Source organism: Bos indicus x Bos taurus, chromosome 20 (assembly GCF_003369695.1).
Source record: "Bos indicus x Bos taurus breed Angus x Brahman F1 hybrid chromosome 20, Bos_hybrid_MaternalHap_v2.0, whole genome shotgun sequence".
NCBI lineage: Eukaryota > Metazoa > Chordata > Mammalia > Artiodactyla > Bovidae > Bos > Bos indicus x Bos taurus.
This window is the reverse complement of record NC_040095.1, coordinates 31,210,910-31,234,865: the sequence shown is the minus strand read 5'-3', so window position 1 is coordinate 31,234,865 and position 23,956 is coordinate 31,210,910. Positions and strand designations below refer to the sequence as shown.

The 23,956-nt window shown below is 42.9% G+C and overlaps 1 protein-coding gene across 4 annotated transcripts in view; it reads right to left on the bottom strand.

Moving 5' to 3' along the window:
- Positions 1–9,873: 9,873 nt before the first annotated feature.
- Positions 9,874–23,956, bottom strand: part of CCL28 (C-C motif chemokine ligand 28) — a 37,023-nt gene continuing 22,940 nt past the window's right edge. For 2 of the 4 annotated variants that reach the window (XM_027520325.1, XM_027520321.1), the window contains one exon: positions 9,874–10,007. The gene's annotated coding sequence lies outside the window, so the exon portion shown is untranslated. Of the gene's footprint in view, positions 10,008–18,521; positions 18,923–23,956 lie in introns of those variants that run through there. The other 2 variants (XM_027520323.1, XM_027520320.1) reach the window with 1 other exon arrangement.

Below are 23,956 nucleotides of genomic sequence, written 5' to 3'. Positions count from 1 at the left end.
TGATAGGAGATGTACACTATGAGACTAATCCCAAGGCATTGACTTCACGTGGTTGTAGAGGCCAAGCCTTAGGGCAGGCCTCCTGGGAGGGCAGGCTGGACCTCCCTGGCAGGAGCTGAAGCTGTTCTGCAAGGGGATTCTTCAAGAAGCCCCACCTGTGCTCTTCAAGCCTTTAAGCTAATTGAATCAGACCCACCCAGATAATCACCCTAAAAGTCATTTGACTTTGGATTTTAATTACAACTACAAAGTACCCTCTCAGCAACACCTAGATTAGTGTTAGATTGAGTAACTGGGGACTGTGGCCTAAGCTGACCCATAAAACTGGCCATCACACCCTTATTACGGCTTGAATGCTTTTGGAATTCTGAAACCAGTGCTTTAGTGTTTCCCTCAAAAAGCTGTATCTTATTCTAGCACTCACTTTGGAATTTTCAGTTATATCAATTTAATTTCCTTCTATAACCCCTTGATGCCCAGCATGAGCAAATGAATAGTCCAGGGACTTCACCAGCAGTCTGGTTAAGACTCCACTTTCAATAAAGGGGGCACAAGTTCAATCCCTGGTCAGGGAACTAGGTCCCATATGCCATGGGGTGGAGCCAAAATTTTTTTTTAAAAGAATGGACAGAGGAGCCTGGTGGGCTACAGACCATGAGGCCATGTGACTTAGTGACTAAACAACAATAAAGGAGCCTCTTATAGTTTCCTGACCCTCCCAGTCTTCCCATCATCTTATTCCATAGCTCACTGCTCAGAAAATCTCTTGGCCTCCCTGGTTCTTAAACTGGCTGTAAGTTCTGTCCATTCTTACTCTGATGCATCTCCCATTTCTCCTGGCTCACACATTTTCCTGGCTATGCTTCTGTTGTTCTACTTAAGCCCCATATTCTCATAAGACACTGTGGTTCCCCAATTGTTCCCGCCTCATTCAAGGGGCATTCCCTCCCCCAGTCCACTTTATGCTCTGCTTCCACACCGGGGGTAAGTGTGCCTCTGACCTTCTTACCACTTTGCAGTGAAAGCATTAACCCGAGCCAGATAAAGGGCCTCCTCTTCCCTACCAGAAGCACAAATCAGGCACTCCTCATCACTTACAGGGCTTCCCTGATAACTCAGTTGGTAAAGAATTCACCTGCAATGCAGGAGACCCCGGTTCAATTCTTGGGTCAGAAAGATCCCCTGGAGAAGGGAAAGGCTACCCACTCCAGTATTCTGGCCTGGAGAATTCCATGGACTGTATAGTCCATGGGGTCGCAGAGAGTCAGACATGACTGAGAGAATTTCACTGTCACTTTCATCACTTGCAGAATTAAATACCAAAGTCAAACGCATTCAAAGACCTAAGTCACAGGCATTCAAAACCCTCTGTGATATTATCCTGGCCGATTGCAAAATTTTCTCCCTAAACCAGTGGATTTGCTCTTGCTTCCCTCATAGCTAAGTTAGTAAAGAATCTGCCTGCAATGCGGGAGACCCGGGTTTGATCCCTGGTTGAGATCAAAGGATTTGAAGAAGGAAATGGCAACGCACTCCAGTATTCTTGCCTGGGAAATTCCATGGACAGAGGAGCATGGCAGGCTGCAGTCCATGGTGTCGCAGGAGTCGGACAAAACAGCATCTAAACCACCAATGCAGCCTGTTCTGTACTATCCCACATTTCTGACTTGGCTTGTACCCTTCTTCTGCCTAAAATGTCTCCCCCAACACCATGTCCACCCATCAGAATCTCACCCATCCTTCAAAGTCCACCACGAATGATATCGCCTCCATGAATCCTTTCTTGATATACTTAACTGGATGTCATACCTCCCTCCTTACCACCTTATACCTCTTACTTCACATGTATACTCTTGCTTACATTACAGTTACCCCCATGCTACTGTTCTTTCCCACCCATCCCTATATTGGAAGCTCCTTGAGGATACCTACTGCTCTAGCTCATGTTTCTATTACCTCTTTGTCCAAAGTAGATCCTTGATAACTATATTCTGATATGAATATAGTTGATCTGGGTCATTATTTCTCTATGAGTTTTGTGTCATGAACTGCACATATGCTATCTGAATCTGGAAACCCAGCTTTGTGCTTACCCTTGTCAACCTTATATTTTATGGCCCTCATTCTCTTTATCTTTAAAATGAAAGTTTTTAGCCAGGTGATATTTAGAATTCCTGCCATGTTCTTAAATTCTAAGATTTTTTAAAATGCCTAAAATTAGAATGCTTTCTTGTTTTCACAACTCCTTAAAGAAAGTGTCTTTGCTCTGAGAAGAAAGACAAGTTATTAAGGTGAATAAGTTTGAGTTATTGACATGAAAGTAAGTTGGCAGTCTTGACCTTCCATGTCTTGTTCAGCCTGGGGCATCACACCACTCACAGCTACCAATCTGGCAGCTAGAAACCTGGTCAGATGTGCTAGGAGGAAAGCAAGCGACATAGGAACAAATGTAGGGCGAGAAGAGAACTCAAGGGCACCATTTCAAAGACAGGCAGGCGAACTAGAATTTCCAGGACTTGAGGAACGAGAGGGAAGAGATATGAATAAGTGAAACCAAAGCTAAAGAGCCTTTTGGAGAAAGTGAGAATTTGGTTAAGAATATCTACTTTTCTAATTTTTTAAATACATTTTTTAGATTAATTTTACATTTATTGAAAAGTTGCAAATGTCATACAAAAAAGTTCCCCTGTACTCCACATTCAGATTTCCCTATTGTTAATATCCTACATATGATACATTTATCACAACTAATGAACCAATATCAATACATTATCATTAATTAATTTTTATTCTTTAGCCTTTACCTAATGATCCTTTTCTGTTTTTGATCCTAACCAGGATACCACATTATATTAAGTGGTTGTGACAGTTTGGGCTGTGACAGTTTCTCAGACTTTCTCTGTTATAGTTTTGTTGTTGTTGCTTTGCTTTCAAGAATTTTAAAAAATTGTATTTATTTATGTCTGTGTTGGGACTTTGTTGCTGCTCGGGCTTTTCTCTAGTTTCGACAAGCAGGGGATACTCTCTATTTCTCACGCTCTAGCTTCTCTTTCTGCAGAGCACAGGGCTCTAGGGTGCCCTGGCTTCAGGAGTTGTGGCGCGTGGGCTCAGTAGTTGTGGCTCCCGGGCTCTAGGACATGGGCTCAGTGGTTGTGGTTCACGGGCTTCGTTGTTCCTCAGCATGTGGGATCTTCCCAGATCAGGGATCAAACCCATGTCTCCTGCACTGACAGGCAGATTCTTTGCCACTGAGCCACTGGAGAAGCCCTTGAGTATTTTTTTCTTTCACTTTTATTGAGATATAATTGAGATATAGCACTGTATAGTTTAAGGTGTACAGTATAATGACTTGACTTACATATACATATGTATATTTATTATGAAATGATTATCACAATGTTAGTTAACATCCATCATCTCATACAGACACCAAAAAAGAAGATAAGTGGTTTTTTTTCCTCATCATGAGAATTCTTTGGATTTACTCTCCTTGCAAATTTCTAATATATAAAACAGCAGCACTAACGAGAGTCACCATGTTATGCATTTCATCCTCAGAACTTATTTATCTTAAAACTAGGAGTTTGTACCTTTTGACCACCTTCATTCAGTTCTCTTACTCCTCAGACTTTCCCTGGTTTTGATAGGTTTGAGAAAGCTGATCAATTATTTTGTAGAATGTTTCTCAACTGGGATTCATCTGATGTTTTTTCCCAAGGTCAGGCTAGGGTTATGGGATATTTTGGAAGAAGACCAGAGATCAAGGTGCTATTCTCCTCAGATCATATCAAGGTTACTTACTATCAACATGACTCACCACTGGTTTTTGTTTTTATTTTGGCATGTCATGTGGGATCTTAGTCCCCTGACCAGAAATTAAATCTGTGCCCCCTACAGTGGAAGCACAGAGACCTGACCACCAGAGAATTAATTCTCCATGACTTATCTCTGTTCATGTTGACCTTGATCACCTGGCTCATGTTTGCCAAGTTTCTCCACCATGAAATTGTTGTTGCTGCTGCTAAGTCGCTTCAGTTGTGTCTGACTCTGTGAGACCCCATAGATGGCAGCCCACCAGGCTCCCCCATCCCTGGGATTCTCCAGGCAAGAACACTAGAGTGGGTTGCCATTCCCTTCTCTGACCATGAAATTGAGGCAGGAGATAGATGAGTCCCAGGGCAAAAAGCCCCTTCTCCAAACAGAATTGGAGTTAATTCTCTGTGGACTGATACTCAAAGATGAAATTAGCAAGATGATTGAGGGAAGAGGCTGAGTCTGGCCCAGATAGAAGATTGTTGTGTTGTTGTTCAATCACTAAGTCACGTCTGACTTCTTGCGATCCTATGGACTATAGCGTGCTGGCCTCTTCAGTCCTCCACTATCTCCCAGAGCTTGCTCAAATTCATGTCCATTGAGTCAGTGATGCTATCTAATCATCTCATCCTCTATTAACCTCTTCTCCTCCTGCCCTCAATCTTTTCCAGCATCAGGGTCTTTTCCAATGAGTTGGCTCTTCTCATCAGGTGGCCAAAGTATTGGAGCTTCAGCTTCAGCAACAGTCCTTTCAATGAATATTTCAGGGTTAATTTCCTTTAGGATTGACTGGCTTGATCTCCTTGTAGTCCAGGGGACTCTCAAGAGTTTTCTCCAACACCACAATTTGAAAGCATCAATAGATATTTCTCATTTTTGAAATATCTCACCATATTTCTCATTCTTGAAGTCAGGCGATCAGCCCAACTACACATATACAGAAAAGCTCCTTGGAGGTCAAAAGGGGAATGATGCTAAGTGATGATAACCACCCTTAGGCCTCTTCAGGAGAATTCATCTTAGCTAAGAGAAGTGTGGGCATACACGGAAGGATCCTGTGATATACCAAATATGGACTCTGAACCAGACAAATAAGAATGATTGAAACCATTCTTCTGGGTTTTCAAGAGAAAACCCAGAAGAAACGCCCCATGTACGTGTTTAAAACTGCCACCAGAGTGCAGACCAGAGTGTGTGTCTTTCTACACGTACCGTACTCTTTTCCCTCATAATAAGCACTTTATTTGTTTCACTCCTTTCAGTCTTTGTGGGAATTCTTTTCTGCAAAGCTGGAGAGCCAGCTTTGCAGCTGGCAAAGCTTTGCAGCTGCAGAGCTTTGCAGCTCTGACCACTGGTATAGAAGCTAGGATCTAGTGGGCTAACCACCACAACCCAACCTCAATCTGTTTCAACTCGCTACATGCCAAGACCACCTGAAATCCATTCTACTGTTCTGCTGGTGAGCAGATCCAGGTTTGGTTTCATAATAGTACTCCTCTGGTTTTATTTTCTCTTATCCACCAGATTAATCTTGTTATTCTCATAGCCTCTTTGTCACTCTAGCCCCATCACAAATTTTCTTCTACTCCATTCCTTGATGTAGCAGCATTTTCCCTGTGACATATTCCTGTGAATCCCCATGAAAAGAGTACCCCTTGCTCTCTACCTCCTTTCCACAGAAATATGAGATCAAACCAGTCAATCTTAAAGGTAATCAACCCTGAATATTCACTTGAGGGATAGATGCTGAAGCTGAAGTTCCAATCTTTTGGCCATTTTGTTGTAAAGGGCTGACTCACTGGAAAAGACCCTGATGCTGGGAAAGATTGAAGGCAGGAGGAGAAGGTGGTGACAGAGGATGAGATGGTTGGATGGCATCATCAAACATGAATCTGAGCAAACTCTGGGAGATAGTGAAGGACAGGGAAGCCTGGTGTGCTGCAGTCCATGGGGTCACAAAGAGTCAGACATGACTGAGGGACTGAACAATAACTAAATGGTGCAAAGTGAAGAATTAAAGAGCCTCTTGATGAAAGTGGAAGAGGAGAGTGAAAAAGTTGGCTTAAAGCTCAACATTCAGAAAACGAAGATCATGGCATCCGGTCCCATCACTTCATGGGAAATAGATGGAGAAACAGTGGAAACAGTGTCAGACTTTATTTTTCTGGGCTCCAAAATCACTGCAGATGGTGATCGCAGTCATGAAATTAAAAGACGCTTACTCCTTGGAAGAATAGTTATGACCAACCTAGATAGCATATTGAAAAGCAGAGACATTACTTTGCCAACAAACATCCGTCTTGTCAAAGCTATGGTTTTTCCAGTAGTCATGTATGGATGTGAGAGTCGGACCATAAAGAAAGCTGAGCGCCGAAGAATTGATGCTTTTGAACTGTGGTGTTGGAGAAGACTCTTGAAAGTCCCTTGGACTGCAAGGAGATCCAACCAGTCCATCCTAAAGGAGATCAGTCCTGAATATTCATTGAAAGGACTGATGCTGAAGCTGAAACTCCAATATTTTGGCCACATGCTGCGAAGAGCTGACTAATTGGAAAAGACCCTGATGCTGGGAAAGATTGAGGGCAGGAGGAGAAGGGGACAACAGAGCACGAGATGGTTGGATGGCATCACCGACTCAATGGACATGGGTTTGGGTGGACTCTGGGAATTGGTGGTGGACAGGGAGACCTGGTGTGCTGCGGTTCATGGGGTCTCAAAGAGTCAGCCATGACTGAGCGACTGAACTGAACTGATAAGTCAACTAGCACTGATAAGAAATCATCTCAAACAGCAATCATCTATTTGCTCAAATGACTGAGTGTTAGTCAAGGATTAACTGATTCAGGCTGGGTTCAGCAGAACAGCTCTACTCAACTCTGGTTCTGGCCAGCTCATATCTCTTCTCTATGTGTTTTTAGCCTGGGACCTAGAATCGAGGGAAAAGCTATCCAGAGTGGAGGATTCTTCTTCAGTGACAGAGGGCTAGCCCCACCCTCAAAGCACTTTTTAAGCTTCTATTGTATCACATTTGCTAACCTGCCAAGGTAAATCATGGAATCAAGTCCAAGGTCAAGGGGAAGGGAGCACACTCTGCTTTTGTGAGAGGAGCTGCAACACCACCAGGCAAAGGTCATGTCTGCAGGGAAGAGTAAGAATTGGGGCCAGTAATTCAATATTCCATGGATGATCCAAGTGGACTCCACTTCTGGCACCATTTCTTCCACACCACACTTTATGTGGTTACAGGAAAGGGGTTAAGAGTCACTGTCACTGATCTCCATCTATCGCCTTGAGGAAGTAGTCTCGCTGCCAAATAGAAGCAGATGGAAACCAAAAACAAAGACAATACCACTGTGAACATCCCCAAATCTCGTCCTTATCTCAAAGAGCTATAGCTAGAGTTGGCCCTTTGTCTCCGTAGTTTCTGTACCTGAGGATTCGACCAATATTTTGAGGATCAGAAATATTTGGAAAAATAATTCCAGCAAGTTTAAAGAGCAAAACTTGAATTTGCCACACACTGGCAACTATTTAATAGCATTTACATCATAGAATAAGTAATCTATGCATTATTTAATATCTATGGGAGGATGTGTATAGGTCATATGCAAATACTACAGCATTTTATATAAAGGACTTGAAAATCCATGAATTTTGGTATTCATTGGAGTCTTGGACCCAGTCCCACTCCCAGGCAAAAGGATACCAGGAGACAACTACACTTTATCCTTTTCTCTTGTGTGCTCTAACTTGCTTCCACTCAGGTCTCAGATCCAGATAAAGAAAGGGAGCAAGGGGCAGGGATGGGGAGGACAGGGTGGGGGGAAGTAAGCTATGACATTTTTGGATTTCTCCCCTCTCCAATTCATAAATGAAACAGAAGCTATTTCCTTGGTGTAAAACAAATGATGCATGTGACTAAAAGACCAGGACACATTATTCTGATGCCCAATTAGAATATTTTGTAATCCCACCAACAAGCTGGTCAGATTTGACCTATCTTCAGTGCGACCCTCAGAGCCCAAAGGTATTGCTCACCCACGCTCAGGGACAGACGATTTGTGCGCTTTTGCTCTGACCTTGTTTCTGCTACCTTGCTGCTGCCTCAACTACAATGACACATGTGAAGTTGCTGCCCTGAGGGGCACATTCTCTGTTCTATTAGTAATAGCTCCCACGTCACCACTCAGACCTTGTGAAGACTCCCTTTAGTTATTTTTTTTAAAGCACAAGACTGTTGTTGTTTAGTCGCTAAGTCGTATCTGACTCTTTGCGACCCTATGGACTGTAGCGCGCCAGGCTCCGCTGTCCGTGGGATTCTCCAGGCAAGAATACTAGAGTGGGTTGTCATGCCGTCCTTCCCGGGATCTTCCCCATCCAGGAATCGAACCCAAGTTTCCTGCTTGGCAGGTGGATTGTTTACCACTGAGCCACCAGGGAAGCCTGCACATGACAGATCTTTAAGCAATTATTCATGACATGATTGAGGTCAAGTTATAATCCTCAAGTGCTAGGGGTCAGAAAGTGAAAGTCAAGGTGGAGAGAATGCCTTCACCCTCAGAGATTTTTTTCACTTAAGCCAGAATGCCGTCTTCTCAAAAAACAAATAGGGGGTTCCCTGGTGGTTCAGTGGTTAAGAATCTGCCTTGCAATGCAGGGAACATGGGTTCGACACCCTGCTGAGGGAAATAAGACCTCACATGCCTCAGGTCAACTAAGCCCATGAGCTGCAATTGAGGAACGTGCGGCCCTCAACAAAAGATCCCGGAAAGATCCCAAATGCCCCAACTAATACCAGAGGTAGCCAAATTCATTCATTCATTAATTTTAAAAAGAAACGAACAAATAGTTCCTGAGTACCTCTTATGTAGCCAGCACAGTGCTTTACTTTAAACCCTCACACCAATTTTTTAAATGACTTCTGTTAACAGAAATTTATTATCAAACCGAAGTCTGAAGTCAGTCTCACTAGGCAAAATTCCGGGTGTCTGTAGGTCCGCATTCCTTTCAGAGGCTCCAGAGAACATTCATTTCCTTTCTTGTCTTTCCAGCTTCTAGAGGCTGCTCACTTTCATGGATGGTGGTTCTCTCCATCTTCTAAGGCAGCCATGGTGGCTTAGAATTTCTCACAACACACAATCCTTCTCAGAGATAGATTATTCTTCTGTTATCACATCGCCTTCTGTGACTCCACAACAGCAATCTTTAGAGGCTGGTTTTACTATCTCCATTTGTAAATAAACAAATCAACATTTTATGTTATTGTTGTTCAGTCACTAAGTCATGTCCGATTATTTGCAACCCCATGAACTGCAACAGGCCAGACTGCCCTGTCCTTCGCTATCTCCTGGACTTTGCTCAAACTCGTGTCCTTTGAGTCAGGGATGCCATCCAACCATCTCACCCACTGTCATCCCCTTCTCCTCATGCTTTCAACCTTCCTCAACATCAGGGTCTTTTCCAATGAGTCATCTCTTCATATCAGGTTGCCAACATATTGGAACTTCAGCTTCAGCATCTATCCTTCCAGTGACTATTGAGGTGTGTCTGACCAAAACAACCCAGTGCTTTTTCTACTACGTCAGTTGAATTCAGTTGCTCAGTCATGTCCGACTCTTTGTGACCCCATGAATCACAGCACACCAGGCCTCCCTGTCCATCACCAACTCCGGGAGTTCACTCAAAATCATGTCCATCGAGTCAGTGATGCCATCCAGCCATCTCATTCTCTGTTGTCCCCTTCTCCTCCTGCCCCCAATCCCTCCCAGCATCAGGGTCTTTTCCAATGAGTCAACTCTTTGCATTAGGTGGCCAAAGTATTGGAGTTTCCCCTTTAGCATCAGTCCTTCCAATGAACACCCAGGGCTGATCTCCTTTAGGATGGACCGGTTGGATCACCTTGCAGTCCAAGGGTTAGATTCTACACAAACAAACAAGCAAAAACAAATGTCAGCATTAGCGTTAAAAAAATTATATTCATTTTATCCAAGTTTTTTTGTAGAAGTTTCTTTAGGTAAAAAACTGCCCTGGGGACTTACCTGGTGGTCCTGTGGCTAGGACACGGCACTCCCAATGCAAGGGACCCAGGTTTAATCCCTGGTCAGGAAACTAGATTCCACGTACTGCAACTAAGAGCTTGCATGCTGCAATGAGTATATCCTGCATGACACAACAAAGATAGAAGATCCCACATCCTGCAACAAAGACACAGCATCGCCAAATAAATAAATTTAAAAAACACAACAAAACTGTCCTACTTCCTTTAAAGTACAGTTCAATTTATAAAAATAAATTGAATAATGACATAATTCAGGGGAATATTTGATTGATAGAAAAACAGATTCACATATACTTTCCAAGTTTTGTATGTTTTAAAAATAGCAATTACTAACACCACAAAATTCATGTATGATTATTAAAGCTAATATCTATTTGAATTATTTATATAGCTCTCATCATGAGTATACTAGCTCCAAATAACATATAATATCTGCTCTACCTTCAATCTCTCTGATTTCTCAGTCTGAAAGATGGGGAAATTGGCCTGATTTTGAGATTTGGTTTGGGGAACTAGAAATGTCAAGTTTCCACTTTAACCCCTGGAAAGTAACTTGAGCCCATTTTGGATCATGGACCTGTTTCTAACAACAAAAATTGATGTGTTTATGTTGCAGAAAAGAGTGTTGCTGTAGAGGATGGTTATGTCCTAGGTCTCAGGTGAGTCCCTGGGACTGTCGCCAAGTGTGGGTTCTTGGCTGCATGCAGGAAAGAATTCAAGACTGAGCCATAGTAAAGAGGAAGAAGGCTCATTCAGGGAGATATGCACTCCATAGAGTGTGCGCCATCTCAGAAGGTGAGGGACCCCAGGGTAGGGGGTTGTCAGTTTTTATAGCTCTAGGTAATTTCATAGGCTTATAAGTGGGATGACTATTCTGGCAAGAGGATTATTCTGGCTAAGGTGGCTCAGACGGTAAAGAATCTGCCTGCAATGCGGGAGACCCAGGTTCAGTCCTTGGGTCGGGAAGATCCCCTGGAGAAGGGAATGGCTACCCACTCCAGTATTCTTTCCTGGAGAATCCCATGGAAGAGGAGACCAGTGGGCTACAGTTCATGGAGTTACAAAGAGTCAGACACCGAGTGACTAAAACTTTCACTTTTCACTTTGGAGAAGGGATGGGGATTTCTGGGAATTTGGCCCGACCCACTTTTTGGCCTTTTACGGTGGCCTCAGAGCTGTCATGGTGTGTTGAGGTGTTACAGTGAGAATATATGAGGCTCAAGATCTAGTGGAAGTCGACTTGTCCACCCTCTTGGATTTAGTTCGTTCTAACGAGTTGATATGGGGAAACAGTGGAAACAGCATCAGACTTTATTTTTTTGGGCTCCAAAATCACTACAGATGGTGACTGCAGCCATGAAATTAAAAGACGCTTACTCCTTGGAAGGAAAGTTATGACCAACCTAGATAGCATATTCAAAAGCAGAGACATTACTTTGCCAACAAAGGTTCGTCTGGTCAAGGCTATGGTTTTTCCTGTGGTCATGTATGGATGTGAGAGTTGGACTGTGAAGAAGGTTGAGCACCGAAGAATTGATGCTTTTGAAGTGTGGTGCTGGAGAAGACTCTTGAGAGTCCCTTGGACTGCAAGGAGATCCAACCAGTCCATTCTGAAGGAGATCAGCCCTGGGATTTCTTTGGAAGGAATGATGCTAAAGCTGAAACTCCAATACTTTGGCCACCTCATGCGAAGAGTTGACTCATTGGAAAAGACTCTGATGCTGGGAGGGATTGCGGGCAGAAGGAGAAGGGGACGACAGAGGATGAGATGGCTGGATGGCATCACTGACTCGATGGACATGAGTCTGAGTGAACTCCAGGAGTTGGTGATGGACAGGGAGGCCTGGCGTGCTGCGATTCATGGGGTTGCAAAGAGTCGGACACGACTGAGTGACTGATCTGATCTGATCTGAATGAGTTGATGTTGGGAGAAGGCAATGGCACCCGACTCCAGTACTGTTGCCCGGAAAATCCCATGGATGGAGGAGCCTGGTAGGCTGCAGTCCATGGGGTCACTAAGAGTCAGACACGACTGAGCGACTTCACTTTCACTTTCCACTTTCATGCATTGGAGAAGGAAATGGCAACCCACTCCAGTGTTCTTGCCTGGAGAATCCCATGGACGGAGAAGCCTGATAGGCTGCAGTCCATGGGGTCGCACAGAGTCGGACACGACTGAATCGACGCAGCAACACAGCAACGAGTTGATGTTGTGTCCTTTGGGCTAAGTCATTCGTTTAAAGGTTATGTTCTGCTCCCTACTTGTCTCATTTATTTAATATGATAGGTTGCACCCTGTTGAAATAAACCTTGTTCAGACCTGTCCTTTCGGGGAATCAGAACCTTGAAGTTGGTCACCTGTGATCTACAAGATTTAGATATCTGAAATAATATCTTATGCAGCCAGCAAAACTTGTTCCACTGGATTGGAAAGTAAATGCAGTCACATTTCTTTTATGCTTCCAATCAACTGATTGCAAATCAATATACTTTTATTCCTTCTCAAGGCCACTCTATCTCTTCTACTTGAATAGCCTAAGAATTCAATTCAAACAAGGCATGCCTGCTTTCCAAACACCGGGTAGAGAGACTAGCATCTATAGTTGCTGTGGCTGCTAGGGTGTTGTCAGTGGATTCTGGTATTATTAGTATATTTTTTGCTCAACTACTCACCAAGCATCTGCCATGTACCAGTCGCGGCACCGGACACCAAGGACATAACTGGGAACACACTAAACCTGGCTTCCATTCTCATGAGACTTTCTCAACACTATGGTCCAGAGGGTGACAGCCAATGAACCAAACCACAGACCAGTGTAAGGAGATGCTCTATGCTTGGCTCCACAGGTCACACATGGGCTCAGATACTATGCCAAACTGGCCAGGCCCTGAGAGCTTTGACTGTCAACTACACACTGAGGTAAAAAGGATGTACTTTGCACCCAAACACGGAGCCCTTGGTATCAAGCCTGAGTCATCAGCTGAGAAGAATCCTGTGGCTCAGATGAGGTTCCCTTAGTGGCAACTGGTGATTTGTCTGCCAGCAGACCTTGAGAAATTACCTTGACATTAACTCTCATTCCAGCATTTATTAGAGTGTAGGTTTCCTCTGGTCTCCTTCTGCAAATTGTATAATCATTCTCCAGAATTTTACATAGATGAGTGGAAGAAACTGCTGCTAAGCCATAAAAGGAAGTGCGTGCCTGCTAAGTCCCTTCAGTCATATCCCATTCTGTGCAACCCCGTGTACTGTGACCCACCAGACTCCTCTGTCCATGGGATTCTCCAGGCAAGAATACTGGAGTGGGTTGCAGTGCCCTCCTCCAGGGGATCTTCCCCACCCAGGAATCGAACCTGTGTCTTTTATGTCTCCTGCATTGGCAGGCAGGTTCTTTACCACTAGCGCCATCTGAGAATAAAGGGGAGAGAGAGCCCTTATTGTGACTTTTGCCTACGCCCACTGATCTTACATTCATGCAGCAAATGAAAGCCATTCAGGAAACCCTCTGCAGAACCATTGAGACTAGCATATCATCATCCCAAGGTGATTTTCTGTCTCTCTAAAAAGAAATGGGCTGAGATCACTGAAACTATAACAGCACTGTTTTATCTGTCGTCATCTTTGGGGAGAGGAAGAGAGATGAAAGTTTCTTTGATCAACTCCAGAGAATTCTTACTTATAGGCTTCATTTTTTAATAAGCATTGTGGGTTTTTTTTTTACTAAGATATAATCAACGAAAAACATTATATTAGTTTTAGGTGTACAAAGATGACGGTTTGACCCATATATATACTGCAAATGATTAATAGGCATCATCATACATAGTTACCATCTCTTTTTTCTTGTGAGGAGAACTTTCAGGATATACTTTCTCAGCAAATTTCAAATAGACAATAAAGTATTGTTCACTATAATCATCATGCTACATATTACATCCTCAGGACTTATTTGTCTTATAATTGGAAGCTTGAAGCTTTTGATCACCTTCACCATTTTTGCCCACTGCCCCTCTTCTGCCTCTGGCAACCAGCAATTTGCTCTGTTTCTACAAATTTGGGAGATTTTTTTAGGTTCCATGTCTAAGAGATCATATTGCATTATTTTTTAACTTGAGCAACAACTGAGCAAAGTGATGCCTTGTGGGTAGAGGTGAGGAGTCAAGAAAGAAAGGATAGTGTTGCAGGAAAGAGAGTGGGGCACAAGAGGAGGCTTACGTCCCACGTCTCAGGTGAGTCCCTGGGACAGCTGCCAAGCGTGGGTTCTTGATTTCATTCAGGAAAGAACTCAAGATTGTGCCGTAGTAAATAGAAAGAAGGTTTATTCAGGGAGATACACACTCCATAGACAGGGTGTGGGTGATCTCCCTGGGTGTGAGAGACTCCAGCTACAGGCTTGTCAGTTTTAATAGGGCTGGATAATTTCATAGGTTACTGAGTTGGAGTATTCAAGCTATTTTGGGGAATGGGGTGGGGATTTCTTAGAACTTGGCCCAGTCCACTTTTTGGCCTTTTATGGTCAACCTTGGAACTGTCCCAGCACCCTGTGGGTATGCTCTTTAGCTATTATGATGGGCATATGCTGCTGCTGCTGCTAAGTCGCTTCAGTCGTGTCCGACTCTGTGTGACCCCATAGACGGCAGCCCACCAGGCTCCCCTGTCCCTGGGATTCTCCAAGCAAGAACACTGGAGTGGGTTGCCATTTCTTTTTCCAATACATGAAAGTGAAAAGTGAAAGTGAAGTTGCTCAGTCATGTCCAACTCTTAGTGACCCCATGGACTGCAGCCCACCAGGCTCCTACATCCATGGGATTTTCTAGGCAAGAGTACTGGAGTGGGGTGCCATAGCCTTCTCCAATGATGGGCATATACTGAGGCTCAAAGTCTAGTGAAAGTCAATTCATTCATTATCTTGGACCCAGTTAGTTTAACCAGTTTATGTCATATCCTCAGCAGCTGTCATTCTTCTGAAGGTTTTGCCCTGCCCACTCCCTGTCTCAGTAGTAGTTTTCCACAAAAGCAGTATGTGTGTGTGTGTGTGTGTGTGTGTGTATGCCTATCATGCACATGTATTGTGTAGGGTGTTTTATATATATATATATATATATATATATATATATATTTATTTATGGCATTGTGTTCTCTATATGAAATTTCAGTTGCCCATCACTTTGTTAACCCATAAAGTTTAGAAATGGGCATTTCTGACGTCTTCCATACAAATCTTCAAGTCCCCATTCAGAACCGAGGCTGAAATGAGCTGAAGCTGAGTAGTTATCAGTGAGGCCAGCATGCTGAGATCTGCTGGCCAGGGTTTGGGATACAGCGGGTGTGGTGAAATACATCAGGCTTCAGCACTAGACAGACTCCTCAGCTAGATTCCCGGCTTTAGCATTTAATAGGTTTAGCATTGGACAAGTTGCTTAATCTCTCTGAGCCTGGATTTCTTCTTTTGAAATACATGGGGGGAAAATATCAAATTTTCAGTTATTGTGAGAACTAAATACAACATTTCTGGTATAATCAGATCAGATCAGTCACTCAGTCGTGTCCGACTCTTTGCAACCCCATGAATCGCAGCACGCCAGGCCTCCCTGTCCATCACCAACTCCCGGAGTTCACTCAGACTCACGTCCATCGAGTCAGTAATGCCATCCAGCCATCTCATCCTCTGTCGTCCCCTTCTCCTCCTGTCCCCAATCCCTCCCAGCATCAGAGTCTTTTACAGTGAGTCAACTCTTCGCAAGAGGTGGCCAAAGTATTGGAGTTTCAGCTTTAGCATCATTCCTTCCAAAGAAATCCCAGGGCTGATCTCCTTCAGAATGGACTGGTTGGATCTCCTTGCAGTCCAAGGGACTCTCAAGAGTCTTCTCCAACACCACACTTCAAAAGCATCAATTCTTCGGTGCTCAGCCTTCTTCACAGTCCAACTCTCACATCCATACATGACCACAGGAAAAACCATAGCGGTGACTAGACGAACCTTTGTTGGCAAAGTAATGTCTCTGCTTTTGAATATGCTATCTAGGTTGGTCATAACTTTCCTTCCAAGGAGTAAGCGTCTTTTAATTTCATGGCTGCGATCACCATCTGCAGTGATTTTGGAGCCCAGAAAAATAAAGTCTGACGCTGTTTCCACTGTTTCCCCATCTATTTCCCAAGAAGTGATGGGACCGGATGCCATGATCTTCGTTTTCTGAATGTTGAGCTTCAAGCCAACTTTTTCACTCTACACTTTCACTTTCATCAAGAGGCTTTTGAGTTCCTCTTCACTTTCTGCCATAAGGGTGGTGTCATCTGCATATCTGAGGTTATTGATATTTCTCCTGGCAATCTTGATTCCAGTTTGTGTTTCTTCCAGTCCAGCGTTTCTCATGATGTACTCTGCATATAAGTTAAATAGCAGGGTGACAATATACAGCCTTGACGTACTCCTTTTCCTATTTGGAACCAGTCTGTTGTTCCATGTCAAGTTCTAACTGTTGCTTCCTGACCTGCATACAAATTTCTCAAGAGGCAGATCAGGTGGTCTGGTATTCCCATCTCTTTCAGAATTTTCTACAGTTTATTGTGATCCACACAGTCAAAGGCTTTGGCATAGTCAATAAAGCAGAAATAGGTAGTATTCAAAGTAAAGACTAATTATCAGTGCAGTTTGGAGGCATAAGTTATCTCTCTGCTTCCTAAGATTTTTGTAAACTGTAATGTACCTAAAGCTACTCGTCACCCTAACATCCATCTTCCCATTGTTCCCCTAATAATAGTTTTAGTGGGGCATATGACCACCAGAGAGGAATGTATGTCCCTGGGGAACATATGTATACCTGTGGTGGATTCATTTTGATATTTGGCAAAACTAATACAATTATGTAAAGTTTAAAAAAAAAATAATTGTATTTATTTACTTTTGGCTGTGCTGGGTCTTTGTTGCTAACGCAGGCTTTTCTTTAGTTGAGGTGAGTAGGGGCTACTCTCTAACTGTGGTACATAGGCTTCTCACTGCGGTGGCTTCTTTTGTTGTGGAGCACAGGCTGTATAGGGCACAGGGGCTCAGTAGTTGTGGCTCCCAGGTTCTAGAGCACAGGCTCAGTGGTTGTGGGGCACAAGCTTTGTTGCTCCATAGCATGGGGCTTCTTCCCAGATCAGGGATCAAACCTGTGTCTCTTGCATTGGCAGGTGGATTCTTTACCACTGAGCCACCAGGGAAGCCCTTCCTTTTTTTTTTTTTTTGAAGTTGGGTGTTTGTGAGGTGAACTCCTGGCAATAGATTTGAGGGAATATGGTATTTAACCTCCCAATCATGCTCTTAAAAGAAAAGAGCATTTCCTCCCTCACTCCCATCTCACTCATCCTCATCTTCTGGGTTGATTGTCCTCCCCACTGCCAAATCCTTATGTTCAAGTCCTAGCCCCTCTTCCTCAGTACTCAAGAATGTGACCTTATTTAGAAATAGGGTTGTTGTAGATGTAATTAATTAAGGCCACTGGGGTGGGCCCTCATGCAATATAACTGGTGTCCTTATAAATGGGAAATTTGGGCACAGAAATAGGCACACGCAGAGAAAAGATGATGGGAAAAAAACACAGGGAGGAGAGGACCATCTGCAAGCCAAGAAGTTGCTGGGAGCCGCTCCCTGCCCTCACAGACCTCAGAAAGACCCAAGAATACCGACTCCTTGATTTCAGACTTCTAACCTCTAGAACAGTGAGAAAATAAATTCCTGTTATTTAGGTCATCCCATTTAGACTACATTCTTATGACAGACCTAGCAAAATTACTGCAGCCTGGGGGTGGCCCCAACTCACGGTGGTGAACCATGGGACAGGCTCACCTGTGGACGAGAGCGCAACAGAGAAACAAGGCAAATGACACCATGAAGCCACCATTTCAGCCTCGGAACGAAGGCTCGTTTTACACCTGGAGTGCTATGCAAGGAGAGAGAAATAAACTTCTGTCTAGTTTGGACTACTTTTGTTTCAGCATCTGAACCAGAATGCCAACTAACAATGATTCCTAAACAGCCTGTTTACTGTAACTCTTAGCTAAGGGGAATGTTCTGTTTTGGATGGAAGACATTTATCATTTAGGGTTGGAAGAGGGGAGAAAATGGGCACACTCACTCCTGTGAACTAAATACAGCCATTCAGGGACTTCCCTGGTTACCTAGTGGTTAAGACACTGTGCTTACAATGCAGGGGATGTGGGTTCAATCCCTGGTGGAGAAGCTAAGATCCCACATGCCGTGCAGTGCGGCCAAAACCAAACAACAATAAAATAACTATAAAGGCATGAAGTCAAAATTCTGTGAACTGGTCTCATGGCATTTCGTGGTTGAACAAAATGGTCTTGTCTAGAAGTTTTCTTCAAATAACTGGTTCTCATGCCACTCAAATGAATTCCTGTACTAATTACTATTATTATTGTGTTTACTAACTATTATCCTCCTTCCCATTAGGCCTTTCTTTCTTGTAAGTGTATTTTTTTTTTTTTTAATATTTTACCCTCTGGTTTGGGCTTTGAACTTCCTGGGGAACTGCCATGGATAAGGCTTCTTGATCAGAATCCTAAATCAGCAGAATTTAGGCTGAGTCTGATAAAAAAAAAAAATCAAGTAATTATTGGTAATTTTATGTTCAGATATATGACGCCATGTCAATGTCAATAAAAGATATTTTATTCAAGTATTTGGCTTTTATATAGTCAGAAATGAGATCTTCTCAAATTATTAAATAAGAAACAATTCCTCTTATTCCTCAAGATAATAGCAGTTTTTCAAACCTAAACACTCCATTAATCTTCATTCCATTTGGCTTCAGATATCCTGTCACTCAGGTTTCTGCCAGGCTTGGAATATCTCTGTTTGATGTTAAGCAATCCCTTTTTCCTCAGTTTCTCTCGGCCTTTTATATCAATAGCTCCCACTGTCAACCATATTTTCTATTAAAGCGTTTAAAAGAAGCTGCCTCACCTGATTCCCAGTCCTCAGTGTGTGTTCTTTAATTGTAGAATTTTTGGACTCCCCGGCAGTCTAGGTTTGATCCCTGGTTGAGGACCTAAGGTGCCACATGCAGCAGGGTGTGGCCAAAAATTAAAGAAAAAACAAAAAAGAAGAAGAATGAGACTTCCCTGGTGGTCCAGTGGCTAAGATCCCATGCTCCCAATGTAGGGGGCCTGGGTTTGATCCCTGGTCAGAGAACTAGATCCCACATGCTGCATCTGAGACTCCGAAAGCTGCAACTAAAGATCCTGCTTGCTGCAATTAAGACTCAGGATGCAACCAAATAAGTAAAAGAATAAATAAACATTTAAAAAATACTTCAGGATTTGTTACCATTTTCTCTGATAACATTATCCCTTTTATATTCATTATCTACTGCTGCGTAACCAATTGCCTCAGAATTAATGGCTTGACACAACACACCTCTATTATCGTACAGTGTCTGTGGGTCAGTAATCCAGATATAGCTGAGCTTGGTCTTGTGCTTCAGACTCTCTCAACAGGCTCAATCAAGGGTGTTCTGAGATGGCCTACATCTGTCTGGGGAGTGTGTCTTTCTATCCCTGGAATCTTCCAGGGAAGAATACTGGAGTGGGCTGCCAGTTCTTCCTCCAGGGGATCTTCCCAACCCACAGATTGAACCGGCATCTCCTCCTCCATTGGCAGGCGGATTCTTTACCACTGCACTAACTTGAAAGCCCGTTGCTAGATCGTATGGTAACTCTTGGGATTTTTCATTTTAACTTTTAACTCTTAAAGGAACCTCCATTGTTGTTTAATCGCTGAGTCATGTCCAGCTCTTGCAAACCCATGGACTGTAGCCAGCCAGACTCCTCCATCTATGGAATTTTCTAGGCAAGAATACTGGAGTGGGTTGCTATTTCCTTCTCTCTTTTAACTTTTTAAAGAACTTCCATTCTGTTTTCCACAATGGCTGTACCAATTTACATTTTCAACAACAGTGTAGGGGGTTCCTTTTTCTCCACATCCTCTCCACTAATGAATGTAACATTTTAAATCTGTCCATTCTACTTTGGATGAGCACTTAGTTCTCATTTGTTGCTATGAATATTCTTATGTATGTGTTTTGGTGAACATATTTATTTAACTGGATATTGCTTAAGTATAGAATTTCTGGGTCATAGGGTAGGTATCTAGCTTTAGTAGATATTACTAGACAGTTTTCCAAAGTGATGCAATTAATTTACATCCCCACCAGCACACATGAGTCCCAACATTTGGCATCTTCTTAATTTCAATCTTAGCCATTTTGGTGAGTCCAGGGTAACTCTGAAAGCTGAGACTCAAATAGGAAGTCACCCTTTTTCTTCACCTTTTATAATCCCCAAGACACTCACTTCCTCCTAAACCTACTTTTCTTGAAAATTGTACAATTTGCCTTCAGCTGTCTGGTCTGGGTTCAGCAAAGTCAACCTGTCAGAAGCTGTTTATTCGGCCCTACTTCCTTCTGCAGAAAAGGTTCTGTAATTCACTGATACAGATAGTTATGACCTGGGAGAACAAGAAACAGAAATGGAGATAAAGTTCATTTTATGGACAGGCTGATGTCAGAGCTATAGAGAAGAGGTAAAAGACGTACAAATTCTGAAAATTCTACAAATTCTGTAGAAAATCTTGAAAACAATGGAGCCCAGTCACACTGGGTTTAGTTATTGTCATCTCCCAGGCCAGGACCTTGTGGCATTTAACCCTTGGTATCTCTCTCTCTTCAGTAGAGGCTGGTCATTACAGGAATGCAGGGCTCTCATGGTGTCCTATTTTCACTGTAATTGGCCAAACAAGAGGTCAGTTGCCTACATATGTGTTTTTAGTATATATTTACTGAGTGCCTACTATGTGCTAAGCCCTGGATGGAGGAAGGGGATGTTTATTGTTTTGGTAGTTTCTGCAGCAGTAGAATAGCAACAAGATGGAGAGACTACAATATGTCAGGTGATCCAATTATCTGTCAGTGAATTAAAAGATAGAGCATAGTCACAGTATTGGGGAGAGACCAGGATGAACTTGGAATTCTCTTACATTTACTACAGGGAAAACCTGATTTTACAAAAATTAAAAAAAGAAGGAAATTGCTACAATTGTCAAAAGAGCATCAGATCGGTCATATAAATTATGAAATGTGTCAGAGTTCTATTTGTTCATGGATATTATAAAAATCCAGAGCTCACAGGGAGGCCTGGGCAAACCTGAGAAAGAAGTCAAGTATATAAAGCACACAAATAATGTAGAAAGCAGTTGTGTTTTATCAGGCTCAAGTTGCCTGAATAGTGAATTATTCAGGGTTCATTTATTGAGAAGGATATTAAACTCTAGCACACAACTTGACCTGGCAAGCAAACAATACTTACGTAGTCAGGAGGGTAAAAGAGCCACTCATTGGTTGTGCTAGCTTCTTATTGTTGCATTAAGAAAGTTCTATGAACTCACCCACTTAAAAGAAGTAAAGTGAAAGGAGCTCAGTCGTGTCCAACTCTTTATGACACTACAGACTGTAGCCTGCTGGGCTCCTCTGTTTATGGGATTCTCCAAGCAAGAATACTGGAGGGGGTAGACTATCCCTTCTCCAGGAGGTCTTCCAACCCAGGAATTGAACCGGGGTCTCCTGCATTGCAGGCGGATTCTTTACCAGCTGAGTTACCAGGGAAACCCATTTAAACCACACCCATTTAGTAGCTCAGTCTGTAAACCAAAAGTCCAGACAGGTGGTGTGACTGGGTTCTCTGCTTAGGGTTGCAGAAGGCTGAAATCAAGATACTGACTGGATTGCGTTCCCTCTGGAGGCTCTGTGGGAGTATCTGCTGCAAGCTTTCTTATTCCTGGCTGAACGAGGCTCCTTGTAGGTGGTGGTGGTGACAGTTTTCATGTGTGACTCTTGTAACCCCATGGACTGTCACATGGGGTCAGTAAGGCTCCTCTCCATGGGATTTCCCAGGCCAGGATTCTGGAATGGGTTGCCATTCTCTTCTCCAGGGGATCTTCTCGACCCTGGGATTGAACCTGGATCTCTTGCATTGCAGGAAGATTCTTTACCATCTGAGTCACCAGAGAAGTTTCTGTAATTATAGGACTGAGGTCTCTACTTCTTTGCTATCTGTCAGCTGGGGCCCCCTTTTAGTAACTGCAGGCCACCCACATTCCTTGGGATTTGGCCTTTCTCCTGTCTTTAAAGCCAATCATGGCATATTGAATCCTTCTCATGTTTTGAAACTGAGACTTAGTCTTATAGGGCTCCTGTGATTAAGTCATTCCCACCAGATAATCTCCCTATTTTACAATCAACTGATTTGTTACCTAAAAGTGCAACACCTAGATTAGTGTTTGGAAGGTGTGTGTATACCAGGGCAGGGAATTATGGGGGTCATTTTAGAAAATTTCCAGCTACAGAGTTTTCCATTTTAGAACCTATCTTAGATTCTAGTCTAGTGATTCCCAGCTGGAGTTGAGAGTAAATTTACTCCCCTCTCCTCGAACATATTTGGCAATATCTGGAGACAGCTTTGAATGTCATATAGTGGATAGAGGTCAGAGACACTGCTAATTCATCTATAAAGTATGGGAGAGTCACCATAGTAAAGAATTAGTAGCCAAAGATGTCAGTAGTGCTAGAGTTGAGAGACTCTTCCTTAAAGCATGAAAGATGATTGTTATTTTAGTACAGAATTATAGTTAAATTAAATGTGAAAATATAGGTGATACAAGATAGAAGGATAGAAGAAAAAGAAAAGGAGAAAAGGGTATTTACATTTTACATAAAGAGGAGACTGAAATTCTAGAATTAATGGACTAATGAAGGAAGGTGGGTATACTATTCAAATTATAAAGATAAGGAAAAATAACAGTGATAAAACTATCAAGATGAGGAGGGAGAAAGAAAGGGAAATAGGATGCAATGAGGAAACAATAGAAATTGCCTAAAATTGATAAATAAGTAATATTTAAAGCTTTCATTTGGAATTATGGAAGTAACCACTGATGGGGTTCAGAACACACTACCCCAAAACATGGCATCTTAAATATTAAATATTTTAAGCTGAAGGAGTTCAAGAAAATAGCAGAGGCATAATCTTTCTGACCTTCCCCCATCTTTCCTCCCTGAAACAGGTCATAAAATCCTCAGGTGACAGTTATCCTCCCTATATGTGCAAGAGATGAGCAGCCTTATCTCTGAAAGTAAAGGGACATAAAGAAGAATCCTAACAAACAGGTCTTCCTGGTAGCTCAGATGGTAAAGCGTCTGCCTGCAATGCGGGAGACCTGGGTTTGACCCCTGGGTTGGGAAGATCCCCTGGAGAAGCAAATGACAACTCACTCCAGTACCCTTGTCTGGAAAATCCCATGGACAGAGGAGCCTGGTAGGCTACAGTCCATGGGGTGACAAAGAGTCGGACACGACTGAGCGACTTCACTCACTCTCAACAAACAGGTCTTGCTAACTTTCCCCAAGTTGGCTACACTGCATTCATGTTCTTTGATCTATCACATGTATTCCAATGAACAACTACCCATTTGCCATCAAACTCAGCATAAAACTACTCAGGTTTGCTTTTTTGGGTTTTTTATTTCCTTTTGAAGGTTCCCATGTCACACAAAATGTATATTAAATAAAGGTATAGGCTTTTCTCCCATTAATCTGTGTTTGTCAGTTGAATTTTCAGACACAGTCAGGAAAAATAAGAAGGTGGAAGAAAAGATTTTCTTCCCACACACCACCAGAAAAACAAAACTTAAAAAGTTTAAAAGAAGTCAGAATGGCTGCGATCCAAAAGTCTACAAGCAATAAATGCTGGAGAGGGTGTGGAGAAAAGGGAACTCTCTTACACTGTTGGTGGGAATGCAAACTAGTACAGCCACTATGGAGAACAGTGTGGAGATTCCTTAAAAAACTGGAAATAGAACTGCCTTATGATCCAGCAATCCCACTGCTGGGCGTACACACTGAGGAAACCAGAAGGGAAAGAGACACGTGTACCCCAATGTTCATCGCAGCACTGTTTATAATAGCCAGGACATGGAAGCAACCTAGATGCCCATCAGCAGATGAATGGATAAGAAAGCTATGGTACATATA